The sequence below is a fragment of the Rhinopithecus roxellana genome, chromosome 18 (genome assembly GCF_007565055.1).
Source record: "Rhinopithecus roxellana isolate Shanxi Qingling chromosome 18, ASM756505v1, whole genome shotgun sequence".
In the NCBI taxonomy this organism is placed as follows: Eukaryota; Metazoa; Chordata; class Mammalia; order Primates; family Cercopithecidae; genus Rhinopithecus; species Rhinopithecus roxellana.
The window spans coordinates 90,671,620-90,691,583 of NC_044566.1; the positions used below are offsets into that span (position 1 = coordinate 90,671,620).

Sequence of the window (19,964 nt, forward strand, 5' to 3'; positions counted from 1 at the left end):
ACAAAGAACTCAAACAAATATACGAGAAAAAAACAAACAACCCCATCAAAAAGTGGGGAAAGGATATGAACAGACATTTCTCAAAAGAAGATATTCATACAGCCAACAGACACATGAAAAAATGCTCATCGTCACTCGCCATCAGAGAAATGCAAATCAAAACCACAATGAGATACCATCTCACACCAGTTAGAATGGCAATCATTAAGAAGTCAGGAAACAACAGGTGTTGGAGAGGATGTGGAGAAATAGGAACACTTTTACACTGTTGGTGGGATTGTAAACTAGTTCAACCATTATGGAAAACAGTATGGCAATTCCTCAAGGATCTAGAACTAGATGTACCATATGACCCAGCCATCCCACTACTGGGTATATACCCAAAGGATTATAAATTATTCTACTACAAAGACACATGCACACGTATGTTTATTGCGGCACTATTCACAATAGCAAAGACTTGGAATCAACCCAAATGTCCATCTGTGACAGACTGGATTAAGAAAATGTGGCACATATACACCATGGAATACTATGCAGCCATCAAAAAGGATGAGTTTGCGTCCTTTGTAGGGACATGGATGCAGCTGGAAACCATCATTCTTAGCAAACTATCACAAGAACAGAAAACCAAACACCGCATGTTCTCACTCATAGGTGGGAACTGAACAATGAGATCACTTGGACTCGGGAAGGGGAACATCACGCACTGGGGCCTATCATGGGGAGGGGGGAGGGGGGAGGAGGGAGGGATTGCATTGGGGAGTTATACATGATATAAATGATGAATTGATGGGTGCTGACGAGTTGATGGGTGCAGCACACCAACATGGCATAAGTATACATATGTAACAAACCTGCACGTTATGCACATGTACCCTAGAACTTAAAGTATAATAAAAAATAAAAAATAAAAAAAAAAAAATGATCATTATCACTGGTCATTAGAGAATGCAACTCAAAACCACAATGAGATACCATGAGAATGGCGATCTCCGAAAAGTCAGGAAACAGCAGATGCTGGAGAGGATGTGGAGAAATAACACGTTTACACTGTTGGTGGGAGTGTAAATTAGTTCAACCATTGTGGAAGACAGTGTGGCGATTCCTCAAGGATCTAGAACTAGAAATACTAATTGACCCAGCAATCCCATTACTGGGTATACACCCAAAGAATTAGAAATCATTCTACTATAAAGAAACATGCACACATATGTTTATTGTGGCACTGTTCACAATAGCAAGGACTTGGAACCAACCCAAATGTCCATCAATGATAGATTGGATTAAGAAAATGTGACACATATACACCATGGAATACTATGCAGCCACAAAAAAGGATGAGTTCATGTCCTTTGTAGGGACATGTATGAAGCTGGAAACCATCATTCTCAGCAAACTAACACAGGAACAGAAAACCAAACACCACACGTTCTCACTCGTAAGTGGGAGTTGAACAATTAGAACACATGGAAACAGGGTGGGGAGCATCACCCACTGGGGCCTGCTTGGGGGTGGGGGTCTAGAGGAGGGATAGCATTAGGAGAAACACCTAATGTAGGTGACAGTTTGATGGGTGCAGCAAACCACCATGGCACATGTATACCTATGTTACATAACAAACCTGCATGTTCTGCATGTGTACCCCAGAACTTAAAGTATAATAACAAAAAGTCCACTCAATTTTTAAACACTAATTATCAAGTAAGTGAATATAATCATCCCTGTTCAAATTCAGCTGGAATATCCAAAGCACAAAAAGGGAATCTACTTGCAGTTTGCTGGGGTAACAGTTTTGTTTACAAGATGACCTTCCAGATAATGCACTTAATTTCTGTTTTCAGTTTCACGGTAGACCTTTCAAGGTCTGAAAACAGAAGTACACTTAGTATTTTACAACAAGTTGGAAGGGGAAGATATATACAGGCAGAAATGATGTTGACATCCCCCAAATCATACTATGTTATAATGTACTGGAGTATTGTTCAAGTTAAAGGAAGATTGCTGAGATGCTTGACACATTCCAGAAAAGGATATGCCTCTGCACATGATGCTATAATGAATGGCAAAATGCATTTAAATATCTGATGTGAAACACAATTTCTAAAAGGTAAATTACTAAGTTAGCAGACAGAAAATTTTGCTCAAGGTGTTCACATATTATAAATGCCACTGTCAAATAAATGCAAATGTAACTTTCAAGGGATAATTTTGAAAATTGTGTGACAGCTTTTAAAGGAAAACAATGATTTATCCAACACCAGAGCAGCACAATTTACTATTGGGGTATCCTAGCAGGAGTCGTTAAAATATGTTGTTTTTAATTTGTTGCTTGCTTCTCCCTGGAGGATTTTGACTTAAAATATTTTCATTAAAGACATTACACTAGTGAACTCAATTTATAAAATGACTACTTTTTAAGTCAGGTCTTTTCAAGGTCTGTATCTTTTTGGTCAGTTATCCCCAGTAGTGCTCTAGGATAATATGCAGCTTAAGAACTGATAATGCAGTCTTTTTGCTACCATATAGGCAATTACAAGAAGTTAGGATGATTGAGGCTGTTAATCATAGAGGCCCTGTAGCTAGAATGATGAGCAATAGTTTTAATCATCATAGTGTTTTTTCTGATAAACACACATTTTTCTCATACTTATTTAGCCAGCACAATAAACAGTACTCTTGTGGTATGAAAAATTGAATGCAGCTTTAAACTACGTAGCATCTTCTCCTGAGGTAGTTGACACTGTTGGAGTCTCTAGTCTGCATGCATTATCATTAGCCTGGTTATCAGGACATGGTTTCCAGGCAAACAGTTACATCCTGGGAGAAACTGAGATATAGAAAAAAATCTAATTATGGGTTGCATAGCTACTAATAGCCCCCTTTGCTAGAATGCTCACTTTACTAGAATGTCTTCAAACATTTCATTAGTTGGTCGACTTTGGCAATTTCAATACCATTAGGAGCAGAACAAATTTCTCTAGCATTTTCTAGAGGAAAAATAAAACTGGCAAATACAAGCCCAAATCATATTGACAAATATGCTCTACATTGACTTTTTTAAAATGGTTTTTTGTCCTTTGTCTAAAGTTTCCTGAAATTTTCTAATCCTGAAGGCCTAAAAAATACAAAAAGAAAAAAATGTTTCTTTGACATCAGTTCTCCCCAAATTACTGTTATAAATACTTTCCCAATCCATCACTTAAAATACAGTATACTAATTGAAGAATCCAGTTCTAGGGAATCTGTTGGGAATCTGTGTAAAACTTAAATGAACTCTCTTAAAACTTGCTTCTTCTGTCTTGAACTTTTCCTCCTCTTTCAGTTTAACTTTCCTTTCACTCAAACATAGAGAAAATTGAGAGCTACTGCTCCCCATATTCAAGGATGGATGTCATTTAATTCTAATCAACACATATTTTGCATTTATCTCATTTTAATTTTTTTGCAATAAATTATGCATAAACAAGAGTGTAAAAACCACATATGGAGAATCAATAAAAACCTACTTAATAGTAACATTGGTTTAAAAAAATTGTCCCAAGATCTTAGAAGACTCTCGTGTAGATTACATGTTCTTTTCTTCTCCTTAGATATAATCAGTATACTAACTTATCTGATAAAATTATCTCCATATATATATAATTCTTGAAAAAAATAGTCTATGCTTTTCAAGTTTATACAAATGGAATCATACTGGGTATATTAATTTCTGAGCTACATCTGAGTTGATGCACAATACTGTGCTTCATTTAATTTCATTGCTGTAATAATCCATTGCATACACATATCAATTATTTTTCAGTTTTACCAGGACTGGCTATATAATTTGTGAAGGCCTGTTCAAAATGACAGTATGAATCCCCTAGTTCCAAAGTTTAAGATGGTAACAGCAGAACATTAAACCAAGTAGAGGATACTGAAGTGTGGAACCCTGAAAGTCTGCACAGGTCGTATGCTCATGAAGTTAATGTGGATTCCATCATTGATTTACCTGTGAATTATTATTTTTTAATCACCAACACAGCTGCTACAAATATTCTGCTAAATTTCTCCTGGAATACATGTTCCTTCGAGAGTTTCTCTAAACACCAGAGTTTGTGTGTCAAAAGGTAGGCCCTTGAAATTCAGTAGCTAATGAAAGGTTATTTATCAAACTGCTTAGTACAAGTTACATTTTCAACACAATAGATGAGATTTCTCTAATTTCAATTAATTACCAGTCTAGCTCATTATGATTTTAATTTCCTTATTAATAAAAAAATGATTAACCTTCCTTTTCCAGTATGTTGTGATGCTAACTAGGATTGGAATTTCATTGACTCCATCAATGGAAAGAAAACTGGCATTTTGACAACATTTGTTTTCTAATCATTGAACATTATATATATATCTATCTCCGTTTTTAATCTTTTAAATTGATTACAAATACATTTCATAGTTTTCTATATAGAATTTTTAGGATGTTAAAAATATTTTCCCTTAGCCTTGGTAACTTTCATTGAAGACTCTTCTGAAGGTGGCCTGCTCACTCTGATGGTAGCTTCTTTTGTTGTGCAGAAGCTCTTTAGTTTAATTAGATCCCATTTGTCAATTTTGGCTTTTGATGAAATTTAGTTTTAGTTATCTTCAGTGTAATGTTTGTTTGAATAACAGTCTGCTAAATAATAGAAAATGAAGGTTTTCTTGCTATTATCACTTTTTTCAATAATAATCTATACATGATGCCTCTATATTCTGAAGCCTCTATTTTCTAATTACATGAACTTGCATTCTCACTTTTATTTGCTAATCTATTAAAATTTAGCTGTTCCAAGAAATCATTAAGCACCTAATAATAGTAATGTTAGCTAAATTTGAATCTTTTAAACTTAGTTCCTCTTCGACATCTCTCCATATTTTAGTTTCCTTTTTAAAGTCATTTTCCCTCATAGTAGCAGGTAGCAGTACATATTCCTGATTTGTTTCTTTCAACAGGATTCCAGAGAGTCACCTCACCGATGAAAGCACTGTTCTTTAAATTTTGCCTTGTTTTCCTTTAAAAAAAAAAAAAAAAAAAGTAGTTGAATTCAGTATTTCCACACCTGTAAATATCAAATCTTATAAATAACTCTCAATTTGATGTTGAAAATGTCACTTTGTAACCTAGAATTCAGTTTCCAGGTATTTGCCAAATCCATACTTCTTACCACACAAAATGTCATACGATTTGATGATGACTAAAATCACATGTTTCCCCATGCAATTCCCCATGTAGTTAATGGTATGAGTATTGTCAAAAATGTACTGTTAAACTACACAGCTGTCAGGAAACAGCTTTTGAGTGGCCCTAAGACTCTGAACTGGCCTGCACTATCTTCATGATTTTGTCGGTGAAGCGCTATTTTCCATCCCGTGAGCAGTAGGTCATTTATTTATGATTTGATTTATGATTTTTTTAGTGCCTTCACAGTAGATGCATTTTTGTTTTTGAGACAGTGTTTCACTCTTTTACCCAGCCTGGCATGCAGTGGCATGATCTTGGCATACTGCAACCTCCACCTTCCGGTTTCAAGTGATTCTCCTGCCTCAGCCTCCCGAGTAACTGGGTTTACAGGTGCCTGCCACCATGCCTGGCTAATTTTTTTTGTATTTTTAGTAGAAACAGGGTTTCACCATGTTGACCAGGCTGGTCTCAAACTCCTGACCTTGTGATCTGCCTGCCTCAGCCTTCCAAAGTGCTGGGATTAAAGGCGTGAGCCACCGCACCCAGCCAGTAGATGCATTTTCTAAACAAATTTGTGTAGTTATTAAACGTAAAATAAATCTCAAAAATAATTTCAAATCAGTCTGTATTCTGAAATTTTGTACACTATCCCAGTCTCAGTATCCCGCTGACAGGATGTCTCACTTCTTCTCAGTACATACTCTCAGCGTTTAGCTTTCATGTACATTTTTACATTGGTTGTCTTCTCCAACTATTATGAATAGATTGTATGAATTTAAGAATCTAAAATTTTAGCAAAACACATCATGGAAAGCAATCACAGGCTTTACATTTTTAGGTTGTATAATAAGATAGGAAATATTTATGGAAAGTTTCTTATATTCCAGGGACTCTGTGAGACATTTTTCATTTATTAATGTATTAAATTTTTACTCAAATTGTAATGCATCCCTAATTATAGACAGAATAACTGAAGTTTAAATAATTTGGATAATTTATCCATGATTACTTGAAGTGGTTGAGCCACTTAGCTCAGAATTGAAAGATTCAAAACTTGTGAATTTAAATATTCTTCATTGTGGCTTTGTTTCTCACATTAAAAAATGCATGACATAAGGTCATAGCTTTAACTAATTCAAGAAAACAGTTTAAAAGAAATACTGTCCAGACAGCTGTGAAACCAGATTCCCTCAGTGTGTGAATCCCAGAAGAACTCCCCAATTCTGATTGAAGTAGCTTTGAGCACAAAAATTCCAGGCTATGAATCTCAGCATAAAACTCAACTTGTTTGTTTCTAAAACATGTATTCAATATTTGTATCCCATATGCTTTCCCGCTTGTATCTAAAATCTGCCATATTCTTTTTATTACCATTTCACTAGTGTTCTATTTGGGAATAAGTGAGTCATAGCTAGTTATTTGAATAGCAGCAATATTTTTAATTACTATATATTTTTATCATTAATAGTAAAGGATTAGCTATTTTAATAATGAATTAAAATTTGTGCCCAAAATAGAATACTGTTTATTATTTAGCGAAGATAAAAGATGCTTAGTAAAAGATCGATAATCTCCAAATACCAAAATAATAGAGATGAATGCAGAAATGTTACATTTTATATATCAAAAAAAAGTTAAAAAGATGAAACAACAAGGAGCAAATCAAATTTGAAAGCATATAAACAGAATAAAGAAAGAAATTAAAACCAATGATTTCTTTTTTTCTTTTAGAAGATGTTTTACTAGGCTAGCGCCCCCCGCACCCCCGCCGGGCGCCAAACACCCCCAACTATTGCTGTATTCTCTGCAAACTTTTGGTTGTGAAATCAAGCCGCTATCTTGCTTTACATCCTGAGGGCTTGGCTGGTAACTGCTTGGCAAGGCTTTGTTTAGCAATCTTGCCTGAAGGGATGCGCTCTGAGGTTCCATATCCTAGCCCTGTCTCTTAAAGCACCCCACCCAGCGGCTGGGTTTTTTTCTGCCTATGTGTATACTGTGTGTGATGTCTATAAAAATAGCTCTAATTATTTTGGCCTAAAGAAAGACAAGTGCCTGGATCAATTTTTTTTTTTTTTTTTTTTTAAGGGGTGGTAAAAGCTGTGGTACCTTTCAGTTCACATGACTTTAATCTTTAAGAAATAAAAACAGCCCTAAAGGGGATAGGATTATTTGACATGTTTAGGTGCATGGGATTGCCAAAGCAGGTCAGATGCAAGGTTTGCTAAGTGTTTTGAGGTTATAAACTGCGTTTTGGGTTTTGAGAACCATTTGACTTGCTGGCTTCACAACTGGTAAGGCCCGGGGACATGTGGAACTAACCATACCCTTAATTAAGAAGGTAACCTTGGATGCACTTAGCACTCAGTTAAAGCAACTTACCAAGTTTTACCTTAAAGTTAAAAATTGCTAGGAGTTAATTGAAACTATTAGAAGTAAATTTTCATGCAAGGTGTGTAAGAACAGTAAAATGTGTTTTTTAGTTAAAGGTTATAAGAAGGCCTTGAAATGTAAACTTTTGCCTAGGGTTAAAGGATTGTTCAGAGTTAAATGAGTTAGCTGAAGGCTCAAAGAAGTGGTGGAAGAATTGTGGAAATTAATCTTGTAGAAGAGGTTCTCTGTGTGAACATATTCACTAAATTCAGAAAAGGATAGTATGTGGTTTTTCTACGAATTGGGCATTGAAATAAAAGAATAACAAGGTTTTCCTGAGGTGGTAATCTGTTCTTTGGCAAAAGTTGTAAAGGATTATAAAAGGTTTTTGCTTCTTTAAAATTTCTGAGTCTTCATTTTGGCAAAATAGATAATTTATGGTAATCTGGAATTCTATTACATAATATCAACTGTTTTAAACCTCAAACATTTAACAGCCTTCTCAAAATCAAACTTCAGTTTCAAATTTGTCTTTCCTGGCACCTGGCTTTTTTAATACTTCAGAAGGCCCCGTGAAGTGTCCAGACAAGAGAGGTAAACAGGATTATTTGACATGTTTAGGTGCATGGGATTGTCAAAATAATGTTCAGTCTTCTTTAGGTTATATATTGATGAATGCTAATATATGTTCCAAAATTGTATGGGATTTCTAAAATTCTAATGTCTGAGTGTATGCTATCACAATTAAGGTTGCTATGTTAAGTTCTTGTAAACCACAGAGAAAACCAAAGTTCCTTGTCAATTGTGTTTCTAACCATAACTACCCTGAATATTTTGCTATTCACAGACAATTGTCTTGTTTTAATCCCTTTCAAAGATGGTTTAAAATGAGCTATAGAATTATAACAGGTGCTCTCAAATACATGCTTCTGATAATTCTCTGTACTTTAGAGATTGTGCATTGGAATGAAGGAAAATGTACAGGACTCATGAAGAGCTGAAATGCTCATGAATATCAAGCAAAACAAGAATGAACTAAATAGACTGAACTCAGAAAGCTGAGGCAACCTTTTTGACTTTTGCTTGGAATATTGCTGATCCTTGTTTGGTTTTTCAGAGTCAAGGAAACACATTTTGAACTATTTACAGCCTGTAATAGTTGAATAAGGTATACTATGAACAAAATTTAAAGCATGTTTGTTTCTCTCTGCCTGGTTCCTCTAGAATTTGGAAACTGTGAGTAATTTTAACTTATCGCAATATAGTCGTTTGCATCAGTGCAATAAGAATCCATTTTTCTTTTGCAACAGGACACAATTAGAGAAACTGGTTATTTTACCAAGGCGTTGACTCGAAGGGTATGTTTCCCTTTAAGGAGTCAATTTTGACTTGCAGAGCCAGTAAAAGCCCAGTGGGGAAACTGTCCTCATACCCTTGTCTACACAGTCCCTGTACACAGTTCCTGACCTGTGGTCAGTAAAGAACGTCACTTTCTAACACATCTAGGAGCTCCGAGTTTATTATGGAACCTTAAGAGGAAAGGATCACTCAACTCACAGGTATCTGAGGATTAACCCATGGCTGAGCTCAGCTGTAAAAGCTCTTATCTGAGATTCCTTGGGGAAGAAAGTTCCATCAAAGCCAATCCAAAAAACTTATGTAAAAATAATTATACTTGCTGCACTTTATGCAAATAATCAGGCCAAGTGTAAAACTAAAGTCTACTTTGCAAACCACTCAGTCCTATGATGATTTTTCAACAAACATGAGGACTGGAAAGAGAGAGATCTTGTTTCAGAAAGTATATTTGTTATTAAATTCTAAACTCACTAGTTGTTTTTAAATTTTTGCCTACATTTTAGACTAATCCTGCTTGTTCCTGTGAACCAACCAGCAATCTCCAGCTGCAGCTTAGAAAGAACAAGAGGGATGGGTAATGTAAAAATCGGGATCAATATCCTAGTTCTGAGCAATTATCCTGCAAATCCTGCCAGGTGCTGGTATTAAATAGGATGCCCATCACGTGAAAGTTTCTTTTTGGGGAAGGTAAGACCAAGAAAGCTAACCAAAGCCAAGCACTATGCACCTAAATCATAGCAAGCATAACTATAGCTACCAGTTATCTGGGTGTGTCACAAGACATCCTTTCCCTTCCCTTGTTGAAGGAGGACTCAGTTCTACAGTTTTAACTTAGTATTCGGCTTATGATAAGGAGTTCATGCAACTCCCCTGAGACACCTTTTTGTCCAGGACTCAATTCTAAGCTTTGAGTCAAAGCACTAAGCAAGAAAACTGGATCTGAGGAATCCAGAGGAAGATGATAATGGAAGTTAAAAGGCACAGCTCAGGTGTGCGTGACTGGTTCCTACCAATTAAGCCAACCTCAAGCTTCCTGTTTCATAGATAAAGGCCACGTTAATATCCATGGCATAAATGAGGTCTAGGGAACTCCAAGGATACCGACAGTCATGGGGAGAGAGGCATAAGTGAGAGCGGATAATTCCTATTCTCTAGGCCCTCCCTGCTTCACGAGTGCAAGCCATTTTGGCACTCATGGTGGCACTTGCCAAGGTCACCAGGACTCGGAGATGCAAGGATGGAAGAAGGAAAAAGGACGCTCTTTCCTCTCTCCCTCATGTGCCCTGGTATCTGCTGGGGAGAGAAGGGAACCAGGGACGCCTGCTCATCTCTTTCTAGATGCATACCCATTCATCTTCAGTCTGTGCCCCTTTTGAATGCATCCTAAACCCTTGGGACTCCTTTGAAAGATGCTTGCTTTTTCCTTTCATTTCCTCAGTTCTCGCTTCACTGATAGGTAATTGTGTCTCTGTACTATAGGACATTCCCCTCAGATGCATCCTCCAAACTGGAAAGAGTTAATTTCCCAAACCTTAAACTGCTTGGCTTAGGACTGGGCTCCAGGCAAGGGAACCCGGAAGCCCAATATGCTGGGAAAAGGGTAAAGTTTTTTGTTTTGTTTTGTTTTGTTTTTAACCAGTCGAGCTTTTGGCCTCTTTCTCTCTGTGCAAACTGGTAAAGGACCTCGGAATTTTTGAGCTGTCCTTAACCCTACCCTTGTTTCATTTTGATACATGTTTTCTAATAGCCAGGTTTGTCTGTTCTTGCCTTCAGGCCATCAGATTCCAAACAGCCATGCACCCAGAGCCTCTGATGATGGCCCCTTCTTCTGGATAGGCTTCTGAGGGAGCTCTCACTGCTGTTTCCCCAAAACAGTGCCCCTGTCAGCAGGAAGCCGTTAAGATCTGTCTTTGTCCTTATCCTTAATCTAACGGCAGTTACATGTACTTCTTCAGAGGAAGGAATGAGACAACCAGGTGGGAGGGGGTCTCTGGAGAAACTCTAACCCGCCTGTCCACTGTGGTGGTGCCTCGGGAAGCTCATGCCCTTCACAGCAAGGAGGAGCCGGGCCCCTCTTTTTTCTAGGTGGAACCTGGGATTTGAACGACTGGCAGGAAGCGCTCTAGCTGAGGGACTCTGGCCTTGCAAGAGTCCTTGCTTTCCCTTTTATTATCCTTTTCATCCAATAAAACCCTGGTTTCCACACCCTTTAAACAATCTGTGAGCCTAAATTTTTGTGACCGTGGGACGGACAAGAACTCCTTCTTTAGCTGAACTAAAGGAAAAGTCCTACAACAATTTGATCATAAGTTAGAAATAAACCACTGCTGTACAACATTTAGATTTTTGAATTTTTACTGACACACAGTTTATTTTATCCAGAATGATACAATGCTAGCTAGTGTTTTATTCAGACTCATGGAATATTATCAAAAGAATATTCTATAGAGAATTTTAAGAATTATATTTAATCCCCTTTGAATTCAGTTAACTTACATGTACCAACTACTTTGTGCCCGACTCTGTTAAGACGGTGATTCAGCAAAAAAAAAAAAAAAAAAAATTAAAACATTTCTCCTCATGGAACTTATATCCTAGTGGAAGAAGAAAAGCAAACCATTACTTAAATTATATTACGTGTTAGAACTTGATATGTATCATGGAAGTAAATAAAGCAAGAAAAGTTAATGGAGAGAGTTCAGCTGTACAGAAGTGTGATGGTTGATTTAGGCGTCAACATGGCTGGATTAAAGGATATCCAGATAGGATATCCAGGTACAGTATTAATTATTCTCAGTGTTTAAGAGACACTGAACCTATCCTCTTCTGCTGCAAGGGAAACCCAAGTGGTTGGCTGTTTGGTAAGAATGATTGGGATGCTCCAGCTGTGTCTGTGAGGGTACATCTGAAGGAGATTGGTGTGTGAATCAGTGGGCTGAGTAGGGTAGATCTGCCTTCAATGATAGCAGACACAATCCAATCAGCTGGGAGGTAGGATGAAACAAAAAGGAAGGGGAAGGGTAACTTTTTGCCCCCTCTCCCAGAGCTGCAATGCCCTTCCTCTCTCGCCCTTTGTAAGGTACAAAGATGTGCTTTGGTCAGGCGTAGGCCAAAGAAAACATCCCAGCCAAAGTGACTCAGTGAGTTTGGAATGCGGGTTCATGATGCTATATAACCTTGTTTGTGTAACCTCTACTTGTTTGTGTAAGCTCATACTTGGCTAGGAGCCACTACTGTTTGTAAAAGGTATAACTGCCGTGGTGATACTGTGCACAGGGCTCACACATGTGCCCAGAGAAAGAGAGAAAGCCAGAGTTGTCTGTCTTACAGACACACAGGGTGGAGCCAGGGCATGGCTCTCTCTCGTGCCTAGGAAGACAGAGTAACACTAATGATCCCTGTAAGGGAGAACCGGTTACCTCGAAGGCGGGCAGGTGGGAGGCCAGGACTTGGTTTGTGCCTAGAGGGAAAGGGTTAAGCTGCTGACCCTGTCCTTGCAGGCCAGAGAGTGCAGCTGTGGGTGTGGGAGCAGCAGGAGCTACAGGGCCGGCTGCTGGGAGAAGCCAGAGCAGAAAGCCAAGATAAAGGCGGACAGTGTGAGAGACTGCTAATGAGAGAGCTGCTGAATAAAACTACATTTCAACTGCCTACATCCCCCTAAGTGTCCTTTCAGCTACTTGCCACCCATCCACCCACTCCCTTCGGACCTCATCATGGGCTGGAACTTTGGCATAGTTGTGATTAACACCCTTGGATGTGAGAACTCCAGCCTTTGGGCTCTGGGACTCACACCAGTGGCCCCCTAGACTCCCAGGCCTTCAGCTTTGGACTGAAAGTTTAATATTGACTTCTTTATTCTAAGGCCTTTGGTCCTGGGCTGAGCCATGTTACCAGCTTTCCTGGTTTTTCTGCTTTGCAGACAGCCTGTCCTGAGACTTTTTCAGCCTCCTTCATCAAGTGAGCCCATTCTCCTAATAGATTATTTTTCATCTTTCTCTATATATAGTCTATTGTTTCTGTCTCTTAGTAAAACCTTGGGTAAAACGGGGGGTTAAACTTTAAAATAAATACTCAGGGAACATGTCAGTGTTAAGGTAACATTTTCGCAAAAGCTTAAATAAGGCAAAGGAGCAAGACTGGAGGGTATCTCGGTGATGAGAAGTCTAGGCAGAAAGAACAGCCTGAACAAAGATCCTGAGCTGTGAACATAATCACAGGAAGGAAAACAATGAGGCTGTACCAGAGTGAGTGGGAGCAGTTAAAGCAGGAGATGAGGTCCCAGAGGGGTAATGTTATTTAGATCACATAAGCTTTCTCATTTTGTCTTTTGTACTGAGGGAAATTGGCAGTCCCTGGAGTGTTTAAACAGAATTGCAGCAAGATGCAGTCAACATTTGCTGTTGTACTGTCAGAATCCAGTTATCCAGTTGATCTTTTGGAAGGCTTTAGTACTAGTCCAGGAAAGAAATGATAGTGACTTCAACAGGGTAGTAGCAGAATTATTTTGGTTGAATTCTGAATATAATTTGAAGATAGAGCCAATTGGATATGATGGCTGATTAAGAAAAGAATGTGATTCAAAAGAAGGTGTTAAGGATGACTCAAATCATTGCCTGAGTGACTGGAAAATGGAGCTGCTATTAACTCAGAAAAATCTAGAGGAGTTAATGATTTTGGGGGAAGCGTGACAATCAGGAATCCATTACATTAATGGGCATATTAACTTTGAGTTGTCAATTGGATATCCAAGTAAATTTTATGTATGATCTAGAGTTGATGGGAATTGACCAGGCTGCAGATAAAAATTTAGGAATCATATAGGTTGCTTTTGAAGCCATAAGGTAGGGCAGTGCATTTCCAAGGAAATGAGAGTTGAGGTCTGATTTTATACTGACTTGTATTATAATTTTTGCTAAGTGAGTGAGGAAGATTAGGATTATAATCAGTTTTAGAAGTCTAGTTAGGATAGAAATGTTTACTAGACTTAGAGGTACAGATATGTTGCTTGTCAGAGCCATTATCTGTAATGCATGATATATTCAAAGTGAAGCAAAATATATGCAGTATGTCTTCTTTTTTCTTATCAAGATTATGTTATCACAGTATTTTATAGGTAAGTCAATAGATGTGATCAGTTACCTGAGTTATATTCCTTAATTCCCTGAGAGAATAAAAACATTTAAAAAATTATATGCAGCATTGTTTATTAAAAATAAATGTATGATAAACATAAGTAAAAATGAGAAACGTTACTAACTCATTTGAAATGAGAAAAGGATTACAACTATATTTAAATACTTTGTGAATTATATTACACTAGTTCTGGATTAAATGTTTATTGTGATGATAATGTTAAATTCTAAAAGCAATTTAGAAAAGTAATGAGAAAACACTAACAACAATAGAAAAGTAGAAGAAATTATCAAACACTATACTCTAAATTATGGTTTTTATAGGAGAGATTTATGAAATTTTAGTTCTATTTGGTTTCTATAGGGGGAATTCAGAATATCATCAAGTAACAGATAATCTATACAAAATACAGAAGAAATGTGTATATATATAGATTTTTGTATATATAATTTATATATACATAATTTGAAGGTAGAGCCAATTGGATATGATGACTGATTAGGAAGAATACATATATATGAATATATATGTGAATATATATATGAATATGTATATGAATATATATATATTCTTTTCCAAATCTACAAAAATACAGCTCTCTTCCTTCCAAAAATAAAAGCAAACACAAAAATATCAAGGTAAAGACAGAAATAAACAGATATGATAGCTGGCATAGAAACTGTTAGATGTTCCACTGAACATCAATAATTTCACAAATACCCAATATCAGATGAGGTCACCCTATAATGCTGAGGAAAACAAATAAACAATCAAACAAAATTTATCTGTAATCACTTCTGAGTACAAACAAAAAACATTGTCCAAGGAACAAAAGAAGGCCAAATAGCCTCATTTCCAGGCTTCCATGAGTGCCTACTGCTTTTTAACAAATCAGTTTTAGTCTTGCTCTTTTGTTTTCATCCTTCTAGAAAACAGTGATTAATACACTGACCCAGATTCTCTTAAGATTTCGCTCAGCTTGACTACAGTTTAGACAGACTTCTTTCTCACTATAGGTTCCTGAGCTCACTTTTCTCAGAGCATTTCTTCAGAAAATTTGCTATTTTATATTCTTTTTCTGCACCATTGAGATGTAAATCTTCTCTTACTCTCTTACCAGTGCTCTGACCCTGAAGTGTCTTTCTTAAAGATATGAGAGCAATTAAGAAAGATAGCACCTCTATCTCCCTGTCCCTGTTGGAGAGTAAAAGCCTAATTTCACTAATTAGCAAACACTGGTGGCCTAATCACCTTGACCAATTTCCTGCCTAATGTCCTCCAGTACTTTCAGATAGATCACCTCACCATTAAAAATATCCTTCCATCTTTTGTTTCAGTGGAATGGAGTTCTCGCCCTGTCTTCTAATGCAATAGTATTAACCCAAATTGCAAAGGTTTCTGATAAAGTCTTTATTGCTTGTTTAACTATGACAGATGTAAATTTTTATTTTCTGGACAATACTTAATAGGACAATTACCACTGCTTCTTACCTGCACTAAATCCTGAAATACCTGGTTCCTTGGATCATCCCAAAATCTTCTAATGCAACCCCAAATCCTACAAAAAGCACTTGCTAATATCCTCTTCGTAAGATGCCTGTTTTGTTAGACCACTGATTTGTTTCTGTTAAACCTGGCTGCTGAGCTGTAGGACAAATGTCACCTATAAATACAGGGGAGTGAATTCTAATTTAATCAAGAAAATAAGAATCCAAAGTCATTTAAAAAATTTCAAACAGATCACAACTAAATGTAGTTTGTGGAGGAATTATATAATAGCTCTTGATGAAACTGTTAAAATGCAATATAAACACAAACATACTCTACAATTTTTCAGATTTCATTAAATTACCAGATAAATATAAAACTAAATGATACTTATGCATACACATTCACAGCATCATTAGAAAATAAGGAAAAACTATTCTGTAATCCTGCGAAGTGTTTTAAATAATTTTCTTACAAGGGTATGCCTTTTAAGCTGAGACTTGAAAGGCAAGTAGAAATTAGACAAGAAAAGGTCTGTGAGTTTAATAAAATTTAAGTGGAAGAGCTAAATGAGTTGGGGCATAAAATTTGATGATTCCAGGTTTACAAGAAATGCTCAGATGACTTGACGTGTGAATTCTCTCAAATATTCACAAATCAAATAATACTAATCCTTCTCTATTTATTTCAGAGAATATAGGAGAAGGGAACAATTCTTATCTCATACCTTGATACCTGGACATAGACATCACAGAAACACATAAATGAACATCAATATCCTTTATGCACATAAACACATAAACATTAATATTATACTAGCAAACCAAATTCAAGACCATATACAAAATAATTATATGTCAAGTACAAGTAGAATGTATCCAAGGAGTACTGGTTCTTTTACAACCTGAGAATCAATCAATGTAATAGCCATATTAATACAAAGGGTACAGAAAATAAACTGCATAATCATCTTAATTAAGGCATAAAATTAGACTAAATCAAATATTCATATAAGTAAAACAAGTTAACAAACTAGAAAAAACAGAAAAATTTATAATTCTGATAAATAGCATTTACAAAAAGCTCACAGCAAGCATTATATATAATGATGAAAAACGGGATACATTCTCCCTGAGATCAAGAACAAGGAAAGAATGTCTGCTTTTACCACTTCTATTCAACAGTGTCCTGGAGACTCTACTTTGTACAATAAGGCATAAATTAAATAATTAAAACTGTCTTTATTCCCAGATAACTTAATAATATATGAAGAAAATATTATATCAAAGAATCCAAAAATAACTATTAGTACCAAAAAATGAGTTTGGTAAGACTGAAAGATTCAAAATTAGTATGAAAATAAATTGTATTTCTATAACCTAGTAACAAGAAAACAGCAAAAAATCAATCAAACAAACAAAAAAATGTGGGAAGCAATTCCATTCATAGTAGCTCCGAAAAGGAAAGAAAAATGCATAAATTTAACAAAAAATTGTAAGTCAATCAGAACCACAAAACATTGCTGAAATTAAATAATATTTAAATGAATGGAGAAACATGCCATGTTCCTAAATTGGAAGACACAATATTATCAAGATGACAATTTTCATATTTAATTTTAATTTTTTCCCCTTCCTACAAAAATTCAGCAGTCTCCTCAGTCTCCTTGTAAAGTCTGCCAAGTTGATGCTCATATTTATATAGAAATCTAACGCACTTAGAATAGCAAAAAACAATATTGTGAAAGAAGAACAAAGCTGGAGGACTTAAACGTCTTGATTTCAAAACTTACTATGAAACTGTAGCAATTAATGTAGTGTATGGTAGTGGCATAAAGACAGACATATAGATCAATGTAATAGAATTGAGATCCAGAAATAAACCATTGCTTTTATTGATTTTTCTACAAATGTTTCAAAATAATGAACTGTGGAAAATAGTCTTTTCAACAAATTGTGTTCACATTAAAACAGACCGAATTTATACTTTTAACCCGTATCATAATAAATAACGAAACACAGACCTAAAACATACACAAGACAATACAGTAGAACATTTTGTGACCATAAATTAGGCTACAAGCTCTAACATATGACATCAAAAGCATGTTCCATCAAAAATAATAAATTTGAAATTATCAAAATAAATATTATTCAAAAGACTCCATTAAGAAAATGAAAAGACAGGCCACGTTGGGGAAAAGTATTTTCAAATAATATCTGATAAAGAACTTAATCAGAATGTATAAAGAATTTCATAACATTGAAACTATGCAAACAACTCAGTTTTAAAATAGGAAAATCTTAAATAGATATGTTACCAAAAACTAGCTAATAAACACAATAAAACATTCAACATTTTTAGACAAATGCAAACTAAAACTCCAATGAGATGTCACTATATGCCGCTACATGGCTATAATCAGAGACAGGTAATAATGTGTTTTCAAGGATGTAGAGAAGTCAGGACTATCATATATTATTGGTGAGAATATAAAATGGTATAGTTGCTTTGGGAAACATTTTGGCAAGTTTTTAAATGTTAAACATAAATTTACCATTTGACACAACAGTTACACTACTAGGAATTTACTCAAAAGTTAAAAACCATACTCACACAGGTATGTGCACAGTATTTATAACAGCATTTTTATATCCAAAAACTGGAAAAATATCCAGATGCCAAATAAAAAATGAATGAGTGAATGGATAAACAACAGTGGTATATCCATATAAGGATATACTTTTCAGCAACAAAAAGCAACAACTGATGCCTCCAGTTTTGTTCTTTTGCTTAGGATTGTCCAAAGCTCCTTTTTGGCATCACACTACCTGACTTTAAACTACAGTATAAGACTACAATAACCAAAATAGCATGGTAATGGTATAAAACAGGCACATAGACCAAAGAAACAGAATAAAGAGCTCAGAAATAAAACCGCACATCTGCAACCATCTGATCTTCTACAAACCTGACAAAAACAAGCAATGGTGAAAAGATTTCCTATTTAACAAATGGTGCTGAGAGAACTGGTTATCCCTACACCTATACAAAAAATTAACTCAATATGTATTAAAGACTTAAATGTAAATCCCCAAACTATAACAACCCTAGATGAAAATCTAGGCAATATTATGCAGGACATAAGCATGGGCAAAGATTTTATGGTGAAATCTCCAAAAGCAATTGCAGCAAAAGCAAACATTGACAAATAGGATCTAATTAAGCTGAAAAACTTCTTCACAGCACAAGAAACTATCATCAGAGTGAATGGAGAACCTATAGAATGGGAGAAAAGCTTTGCTATCTATCTGACAAAGGTGTCATATCCAGAATCTACAAGGAACTTACGCAAATTTACAAGAAAGAAACAACCCCATTAAAAAGTGGGGAAAACACATGAATAGACAATTTTCAAGAAAAGATATGCAAATGACCAACAAACGTACGGAAAAAAGGTCAGTGCCACTGATTAGTACAACAAGGCAAATCAAAACCACAGTGAGGTACCAGTTTGTGCCAGTCAGAATGGCGATTGTTAAAATGTCAAGAGACAAGACCACACTTTCAGGGATCATTTCTATAGTTTGTTACTAGAGAAGCTTCTCTGAACGTGCAGAGCAGCAGAACACATAGACACAGGGAGCGGAATACCACACACTGGGGCCTATCGGGGGTGGGGGGCTAGGGGAGGGATAGCATTAGGAGAAATACTTAATGTAGGTGACGGGTTGATGGGTGCAGAAAGCCACATGGCACATGTATACCCATGTAATAAAACTGCATGTTCTGCACATGTACCCCAGAACTTAATGTATAATAGAAAATAAAAATAAAAAATAAAGAGCATGCTTACAAAATTAAGACTGAATTTCAGAAAGGTCCTCCATCATTATTTTAGTTGAGGGAATTCATTAGGCTCTCTTTCCTTAAAACATATCATCAAGTATGATATGACGGGTACTCTTTTAAAAAAGTGGGGGAAAAGGGATAAAAGGAGAGGAGGAAATAAGATTTACAAAAAGTGAAGTTGGAAGGAGAATCGAGGGGAAGAAAGGAGGATGAGAGAAGAGGACAGAAAGGGAAACAGGGAGAGGAAGGGGGCATAAGGGGAAAATAAGTAAAAAGCATGCCCATGAATGGTTAGCCCTGTCTTACTATACAGGATTAAAAAGATTAAGTATTGCTTCTCAGCCTTTGGCTAAGATAAATTATAAAATCTGAAGTAGCTGCAAAAGGGAAACAATAGTTGAAACTGTTCCTGTGCAAAATGTTTTGTTTTAAATAATGTTTTGTTTTAAATAAATGTTTTGTTTTAAATAAAGGAGTTTAAGTCAAAATGTCAAGAGACAAGAGATGCTGGTGAGGTTGCAGAGCAATAGGAATTCTTTTACACTACTGGTGGGAA

General features: G+C 36.1%; 1 pseudogene; it reads left to right on the forward strand.

Annotated features, from left to right (window-relative positions):
• Positions 1–19,111: 19,111 nt before the first annotated feature.
• On the forward strand, positions 19,112–19,192 carry LOC115894674 (annotated as a pseudogene).
• Positions 19,193–19,964: the final 772 nt, after the last annotated feature.